The sequence below is a fragment of the Vicia villosa genome, linkage group LG4, assembly GCF_029867415.1.
Source record: "Vicia villosa cultivar HV-30 ecotype Madison, WI linkage group LG4, Vvil1.0, whole genome shotgun sequence".
Lineage (NCBI taxonomy): Eukaryota > Viridiplantae > Streptophyta > Magnoliopsida > Fabales > Fabaceae > Vicia > Vicia villosa.
The window spans coordinates 195,013,499-195,022,922 of NC_081183.1; the positions used below are offsets into that span (position 1 = coordinate 195,013,499).

Below are 9,424 nucleotides of genomic sequence, written 5' to 3' on the forward strand. Positions count from 1 at the left end.
TTTTTTGCAGCAAATTAATATAATATGAGAAGCTACCTTTATACCTGACTTTTCGTATTAATTTATATGTAAAATAACCCTAAAAGCGCAATCAAAGGATAATTATTAATATGTAGTTTATGTTTTGTGCTATACGCAACTTTGGAGTGTCTTTTACAATATGCTCTATTAACACATGCATGTAAGAATATTGATAGGAGATTTTGAGTGCCTTCTTAATATATTTTAATTGTGTTTCAACAATATACTCATGAATTTATTTTATAAACTCAAATAATAATTTTTCCATGAATGTTTTTGGGTTTAGAATAATAATTACCATATATAAGAATACATTAACAAGTCGCTTTTATAAATATACAGTAGCATGTCGCATATATAAAAACACACTATCAAATATGATTATCGAAACAAGTATTTTTTTTAGGATATTTATTAATATGTAGTTTATGTTTTGTGCTATACGCAACTTTGGAGTGTCTTTTACAATATACTTTATTAACACATCATGTAAGAATATTGATAGGAGATTTTGAGTGTCTTCTTAATATATTTTAATTCTGTTACAACAATATACTCATGATTTTATTTTATAAACTCAAATAATAATTTTTCCATGAATGTTTTTGGGTTTAGAATAATAGTTTCCATATATAAGAATACATTAACAAGTCGCTTTTATAAATATACAGTAACATGTCGCATATATAAAAACACACTATCAAATATGATTATCGAAACAAATATTTTATTGAGGAGCTACCTTTTAACGTGACTTTTAATATTAATTTATATGTAAATTTCCCGAAAATCAAAAAAATGTAGTATATGTTTTGTGCTATGCGCAACTTTTGGTATACCCATGTAACTAAAATGTCAAATAATATATATACTTAAGAGAATAAGGTATTATACATCTTAATACAATAATGTGTTCACCTACTCCATAACTATTCGTATTCCTTTGTTTTATAATGTAGCAAAAATAAATTAAATAGCTGTCAATGATGTCATATAAGGTTACATATGATTGATTTTAATAATTGCAAGCTAAAACTATTGTGTTACGTATTAATAATGACATTTCGTTTTTCCATGCTAGCTATTAATTGATGGCGTGCATATTTTGTTAAAGCATGCTCTTCCCCTTAATGAGTTCGTTAACATAAAATCAATCTTGAGTAACAACATGCCATCTATATATTACACTTAGAATACTGCAGATGCTCATAAACATATTAAATGGAGTTTGGTAATCGATCTGTGGATTTTAATATGGATGATGAGAGTTGTATATTTTTACGTCAGATCAGCAAAATGAAAGCTGCTAAGGCAAGGTTTAATAGAATGAATGTCCTCAGGCAGAAGAAGGCAAAGCGGTTGAAGAGAGCAAACAAAGAGAACAAGTGTTTCTTCTCTCCATCTTCCGTCCAACAATCTTCGTCGTTCCGAACACCTTTATCAACAATAACTATGAATACCATCAACATTTCCTCAGCATATTCACCTAACCACTTTCAACCATCTTCTTTAAGTCCCCAACCTTCAAACAGATTGGGTCTGAATCTAACAAACAAAGATAATGACTTTTTCTTCTCTCCAATTTCCGTCAAACAATCTTCCTCCATCCGAACACCGTTATCAACCATAACAATGAATACCATCAACGTTGCTGAGTCATCTTCACCTAACACATGTCAACCATCTTCTTTAAGAACTCAACCTTCAACTGTTGGGATTTTAAAATCTCGGAGACCCATCACATATCGTACGAACGGGCTGGGTTTGAATTTGACAAAAAAATTTAACAGCACCGTCAGTGGTTCAAATGATCATCCTGAGGTTTCTGCAACTCCTGTCCCGGCCACGGACAATAGCAATTTATTTTCGGATTCTGATGACAATAGTACAGAAAGTATATGAATATTAAGTACTTCTATTATTCATAACCCCTTATCAGATTGTAATTAACAAATAACATGCAATTTTTTTATTTATGCTTCAGGTTTTGAAACGGACTCCGATATTGAGTACCCGGATGAATGTAATAACATCTCTACAGACATGCATTCTGCATCGACTTCTTCAAATGGTAATGCATTCCCCTATGCGTGTTAAACTCATTATTATAGGAGGTAATACTACAATAAAAATATTATACTCAAATACTTTTTATTTTTATAGGATACTACGATGTAGGAGACGCTGATTCTGTATGTCAACAATGCGGTGCGCAAATGTGGTATCTTGAAAGAAAGGATAAACATCGGAATAGATCTATTCCAAAATTTTCAATGTGTTGTCGAAATGGCAAGATTCAACTTCCATTTCTCAAGATGCCACCTAAATATCTGCAACATCTTCTATTTGACAGTGATACGGTTCAGTCTCGCAATTTCCAGCAAAACATTCGAATGTATAACATGATGTTTGCATTCACATCTCCTGGTACTAAGATGGATAACCGTTTTAACAATGGAGGTGGTCCTCCTACTTTCCGTATTCAAGGGCAGGCCTGTCATAGAATTGGTAGTATGTTACCCATGCCGGGACAGACTCCAAAATTTGCCCAGCTATATATTTACGACACTGAACATGAAATACAACACAGGATTAATGGGATGAGGTATTTATTTGCCAATTATTTTTTGTCACGTCCATATTTGTTATTTGAGATGTTTTGATATTTTTTTTAATTTTATCATGTAGAACAAAAACTGGCGTTGACATTGATATTGTTACAAAATTATCTCAAATGTTGTACGAACACAACGTACATGCTCAGTCTTTCCAAATGGCAAGAGATATTTTGTCTCAACGAAGCGTAACAGATTTGAAATTGAGACTTATTTCAGACAGAAAAACTGATGGACGTATTTATAATCAGCCAACTGTTTCCGAAGTTGTCGCATTGATAGTTGGTGATGTCGATACAGCTGAAAAAAGAGATATCATAATGCACAAACAGTCGGGCGATCTTCAAAGAATTTATGAGTATCATAGTTCTTATCTTGGATATCAATATCCATTGCTTTTTCCATATGGCGAGGATGGATACAGGCCAAATGTGAAACATCGGGATCACGGTCACGTGGTACGTTCCACCACACCAAACAGTCGTGTTGAATTGGAATACGATGATGTTCCATGGGAAGAAGCTACAAAGAGAAACAGGCTAACGATAAGAGAATGGATGGCATTCCGAATTCAATCAAGACTGAACGAGGCACCGACACTGTTAAGAGCGCGAAGGCTATTCCAACAATTTTTAGTTGATGGTTATACAATGTTCGAATCGGAGAGACTTAGATGGCTTCGTAAAAATCAATCCAAATTAAGGGTTGGAAAATATCACAATTTGAATGAGTTAAATTCAAACAGTGTGACACAAGGCTCAAGCACCGGAAAAAGAGTTGTTTTACCGTCGTCATATGTTGGCAGTCGTAGATATATGGATCAACAGTATTTTGACGGAATGCCAATTTGCAGCTATGTTGGTTTTCCTGACCTATTTATTACATTTACATGTAATCCAAACTGGCCGGAGATACAGCGTTACGTAAGACAATCAAACTTGAAGCCGGCCGATCGTCCAGACATTATTTGTCGAGTATTTAAGATGAAGTTTGATGAGTTATTGTCCGATCTAACCAAGAAATCTGTCATGGGCAAGGTCCTTGCCTGTAAGTACATTTGTTTTCCTTCATTCTTCCAAACTTAGAATTTTCGTTTTAAAATGGTTCACATATTTATATGATGCAATTTAATTGGAAATATATGACATTTCATTAACAGATATGTATACCATTGAATTTCAAAAGAGGGGTTTGCCACATGCTCACATAATAATTTTTCTTCATCCGACCAGCAAGTATCCAAATGCAGAGGATATTGATAAAATAATTTCAGCCGAAATACCTGACGAGAATTCTGATCACGAGCTCTATAACTTGGTAAAGTCACATATGATACACGGTCCATGCGGAAGACTTAACCTAAATGCTCCGTGTACAAGGGATGGTAAATGTTCCAAGTATTTTCCAAAGGAGTTCCGTCCTCAAACAATAGTCGATCAAGATGGCTTCCCTGTTTATCGAAGAAGAGACAATGGTCACACTGTGTTAAAGAATGGAATTCGGTTTGATAACCGTCACGTTGTACCATACAATTCAGGATTATTAAAGAAGTTTCGAGGTCACATAAATATGGAGTGGTGCAATCAAAGTTCTTCGATAAAGTATCTGTTTAAATACATCAACAAAGGTTACGACAGAATCACTGCTGCCGTTATTAGGAATGATGAGGTGACCCAAAATGCCCAAAAAAATGTTGACGAGATTAAACAATATCTTGATTGCAGATATGTTTCTCCTTGCGAAGCATGTTGGAGAATATTCTCTTTTCCCATACATGGAAGAAAACCCGCGGTTGAGAGGTTATTTTTTCACTGCGAAGGAGAGAATTCTGTGTTTTACAGAGACATGGATCGCTTAGATACCGTGTTGGAAAAGCCAAGTGTCACAGAATCAATGTTTACTGCTTGGTTTGAGGCAAACAAAAAATATCCTGAAGCCAAGGAGTTAACATACAACAAGTTTGTTGGAAAGTTTGTTTATGTAAAAAAAACAAGGGAATGAAAACCGCGGAAAAAGGGTTATACAATTGGTAGATTGGTATGGGTTCCTCCAAGCTCGGGTGAGTTGTACTATCTCAGAATGATGTTAACGCATGTAAAAGGTCCACATAGTTACGAAGACATAAAAATAGTTAACAACAAGAGATGTAATTCTTTCCGCGATGCTTGCTTTGCTATGGGATTTATTGGGGATGATAGGGAGTACATCGCTGCCATTGAAGAGGCAAGTCATTGGGGATCTGGGCATTATTTGAGGTTACTTTTTGTTCATATGCTACTATCAAGCAGCTTGAATAGACCAACACATGTTTGGAAAAAAACATGGCAATTATTATCGGACGGCATATTATATGAACAACGTAGAATCGCAAACAATAGAGGTTAGTATTCATCAATACTATATAAAAAGAATATACAGCGCATGCCACCCATAACGCTATTGAATTTTTTTTTTTTCAGAGATGATTTTGTCAAATGAAGAATTGATCAATTTGACATTGGTAGAAGTTGAAAAATTACTTCAAAAGAACAGGAAGAGTTTATCCGATTTTGTGGGAATGCCACAGCCAAATGGATATGTTGTTCAGCAATTAGGCAACAGGTTGATTTATGATGAACGTAACTACGACATCATAGAACAACGTCAAGAATACAATACATTATATCAACATCTCACAGGTATTTGTGCATTTCATAAATTTCAGTTTTATCTGTTACAAATTTACGTATCTTATTTGTTGAAAACCGTAATATATAATTTATTACGATTATAATTAGATGAACAAAGAACTGTTTTTAAAACTATTATCGGCTCTGTCAATAACGAAAGAGGAGGTGTCTTTTTTCTGTACGGCTATGGCGGCACGGGAAAGACGTACATTTGGAGGACATTGGCGTCTTGCATTCGTTCGAGAAAACAGATTTGCTTGACTGTTGCTTCATCTGGTATAGCTTCTCTCTTGCTACCAGGAGGTAGAACAGCACATTCAATGTTCAAAATTCCAATCCCAACATTGGAGGAATCCATGTGTGACATCCCAAAGAATACTGAACGAGCCGAGTTGCTTCGGTCAGCCAAGTTAATTATCTAGGACGAAGCTCCAATGGCTAACAAGTACTGTTTTGAAGCACTGGATAAAACCCTTAAGGACCTTATGTCAGACACAAAGCCTTCCAAGTCTATATTTGGTGGTAAAGTTGTTGTTTTTGGCGGGGATTTTCGTCAGATCCTTCCTGTTATTCCAAGGGGCAGCCGTTCTGACATCATTCACGCGAGCATCAACTCTTCATACATATGGGATCACTGCAAAGTTCTCAGGCTAACAAAAAACATGCGTTTGTTGCAATCCACCACACCTTCAAGTTCAACAGAATTAGAAGAGTTTTCAAATTGGACTTTAGATGTTGGAGATGGAAAACTGGCTGAACCGAATGATGGATATGCAGATATTGACATACCAAAGGACATGTTGATATCCAATTTTGATGAACCGATAAAGGCAATTATAGATTCGACCTATCCTGACTTTCTGCAGAATTACAAAGATCCCCAATACCTTCAATGTAGAGCAATATTGGCTGGAACTTTAGAGACAGTTGATGTCGTAAATCGTTATGCGCTAGATATGATTCCAGGTAATTATAATATACGCTGTTGGAAAATTTTTATCAATTAAATCTTTGTACTGCTAAATTATATTTTTACATTCTGATACAATCTTTTGCCTTGATTGTAATTATGTAGGAGATGAAAAGATTTATTTGAGCTCCGACTCAGTTGATCAAATGGACGCTGATGCTTCTGATTCTTTTGATGCTTTGACAACGGAATTTTTGAACACCCTGACGGCATCCGGTCTTCCACAACACAGCATTAGACTTAAAGTTGGCACCCCTATAATGCTCCTGAGAAACATCGATCAATCTGAAGGGTTGTGCAATGGTACAAGACTCATTGTTACAAAATTGGCCGACCATGTTATAGAGGCGAGGATTATCTCCGGTAAAAATATAGGAAGTTCATTTTATATTCCAAGAATGGATATCTCTCCAACACAATCACCCTGGCCTTTTAAATTAACAAGAAGGCAATTTCCAATCATTGTGTCCTACGCAATGACGATTAACAAGTCGCAAGGTCAGTCGTTAGACTATGTTGGGTTGTATCTGCCAAGGAATGTCTTCAGCCACGGTCAGTTGTACGTTGCAATATCAAGAGTGAAAAGCAAAAACGGTCTCAAGATACTAATCCACAACAAAGACAATGAAGCGGCAGACACTACCACCAACGTGGTATTCAAAGAAGTATTTGAAAATGTCTAATTATAATCCATTTAATTAGTATCATTTTGTAATCCAGTGTTTGTTCAAATTGTCACGTGGATGACTGTTGTAGTGTTGGTATTAAATTACAAATACTGAACCTGATAAATGCATAGTCTGAATTTTTTGGGTAGATTCAAAAGCCCAACACATGGTTCCTTTCATATTGTAAAAAAAGTTGCCATCTATTTTAAAGTTACCATATTCCAAAAAGGGTTAAGAATTAATATATTCTCTAAATCCAAAAGAGAAGCCTACATATATCACACACACACACCATTTGAAATTATAAAACAGACCTAACAACTTAAAGTTAACAACTTTCGAATTCTTTTAAAATTAATACAATAGTTATATATATATATATATTATATATCCAGCACCCATTCATATAAAAATACTACTTTAATTCGTGCATTAAAAAAAGTACTTATACCATCCTGCATGGTTATCCATAATTTGTTTACAGCAAAACAAAATTAAACTTCCTTAAAAAGCCAAAATAGTTCACAGAATTATAAAACAACACATAATATATCAGCAACACATTCTTTAGTTATTCCCACGGACAACGCAGACCAGAATTTCTTCGACAGGTGGGTACCTAATGGTGAAATGCAAGACATCACCTTTCTTGAAAGTCCTGCTCTTCCCAAACTCATACCACCCCCTGCAAAGAAACATTTCATTCTTATCTTCTCTCTTCTTGAGCACACAATTGTATGCCTTGCGTCTGTCGGTGTCATACAGCCCAATTGTGTCCTTGCCTTTCAATTCACACGCAGTTATGACCTCGGCAGGAATTTGCTACAATGCAGTATAAATTACAGACATTAGTAAATGGAATACTTTCGGTTACTTATTGTCTTATTAAGAACTTACAAGAACTTGCGTGCCCACTGATGGTGGGTTTTTAACCTCCATAATCCAACTTTTTTCATTTTGAATTACAACCGAATCATCATTATGCCTGTATTTCAAATAAATAGTTAAAACTATTATATAATTAACCAAATCTAATACTAAAACGGAATATACATTTACAAATACGACACTTCTACATATTTTTAAACATATAACATAAATTAATTTAACTTACCCTTCCGTATCTGATGATATTGAAACGTGGTCATCTTCAACCTCTTCCATAACCTCTTTTCCCTTCCTGTATGAATCCCTTTCTTTTGCAATGTTACTTGGTCCTTCTTGGTTGTTTTTGCTCTTAGACGGCTTATTAAATTCTTTCCCACACCCCTCTTCACTGCATCCAGAAGAAACACAATAAACCATTCTTTCTAACATTTTAACTTCAAACACAGCCTTATTATCATTATTTATCACGCGCTTATTATCATCTTTAAATTACATGTATTAAATCGTTTCCTGCTATCAGGATACTACTAACACGCAAATAATAAATATCTAAATACCAAATAGCAAGTCTATTGTATCTAAACATTTAAACTATAATCACACTACTTTTATCATTCTTTATTACTTACTGATTATCACATTGCATCTTAGAGATATCCAACATTCATCCAGAAACGAATCGAAACATTAACTGACATAATTTTTAAAACAATAGACAGGCCAAGCAATTAATATCTATGTAACATATATAGTGTATACATTTTACCTTTCAGAATCTGAAGACAATACAATCACATTTTGTTGGGCTTCTCTTCTCGACATTCTTTTCCTTTTCCCAGCACCAACAACTACATGTTCTTCAGTTCTTGCTTCAGTGTTTGCAGAATGCTTTCTGTACACCCCAGATTTGCTTGATTGCCATGCTGCCTTCCATTCAACTGAAGTGCGACTGTTCGCAAGACCAGCCATTATTGCCTTAAAATCAGTTTCGCGTCTCCAAAGGCATCCCTTCCATTTTTTCCGGTTATTCCTCTCCCAAACTTTCCTCCATTCCACTACAACATGAATCAGTTCCAACACCCTGCGAATCCCAGCCTCCCTCCTTAGTCTTTCCCAATTGTTCTCCATTCCAAGTTCCTCGATAGTCCTAAAAATTGCAACAACAAAAATTATAGCGGAAAAAAACAACAACAATCAACATGCAACTTACATTTCTTCAGATTTAACAAAATCTACATATTTAACAGACAATCCAAGCATTCAAGCTAAATGATATTTACATCTCTTCATAAAAAACAACATCTACATGTTTATTATACGATCTATACATTCAGTATACATGCAACTCACCGATCGGGAATGTCATATGGCGGAGAGTACGTCATTGCCAAGCGAAAGTTTCTTTGCTGTGGAGACCAACTGTTCCTCACCAGTACGAAACCCTAACGTCCTTTGGAGAAGTAATGTTTATTCACTTAGGATCCCAACCTCTCTATCTATACTTCTTGAACCAAACGACGATAATTTAATATAATAGTTAAGGAAACAAATGTATCTGAAAGGTTACTTTAATTAAAATGTAATACAATTGGT

General features: G+C 35.0%; 1 pseudogene; it reads left to right on the plus strand.

Moving 5' to 3' along the window:
* Positions 1–1,242: 1,242 nt before the first annotated feature.
* Positions 1,243–7,012, plus strand: LOC131598635 (uncharacterized; annotated as a pseudogene).
* The last annotated feature ends 2,412 nt before the right edge of the window (positions 7,013–9,424 follow it).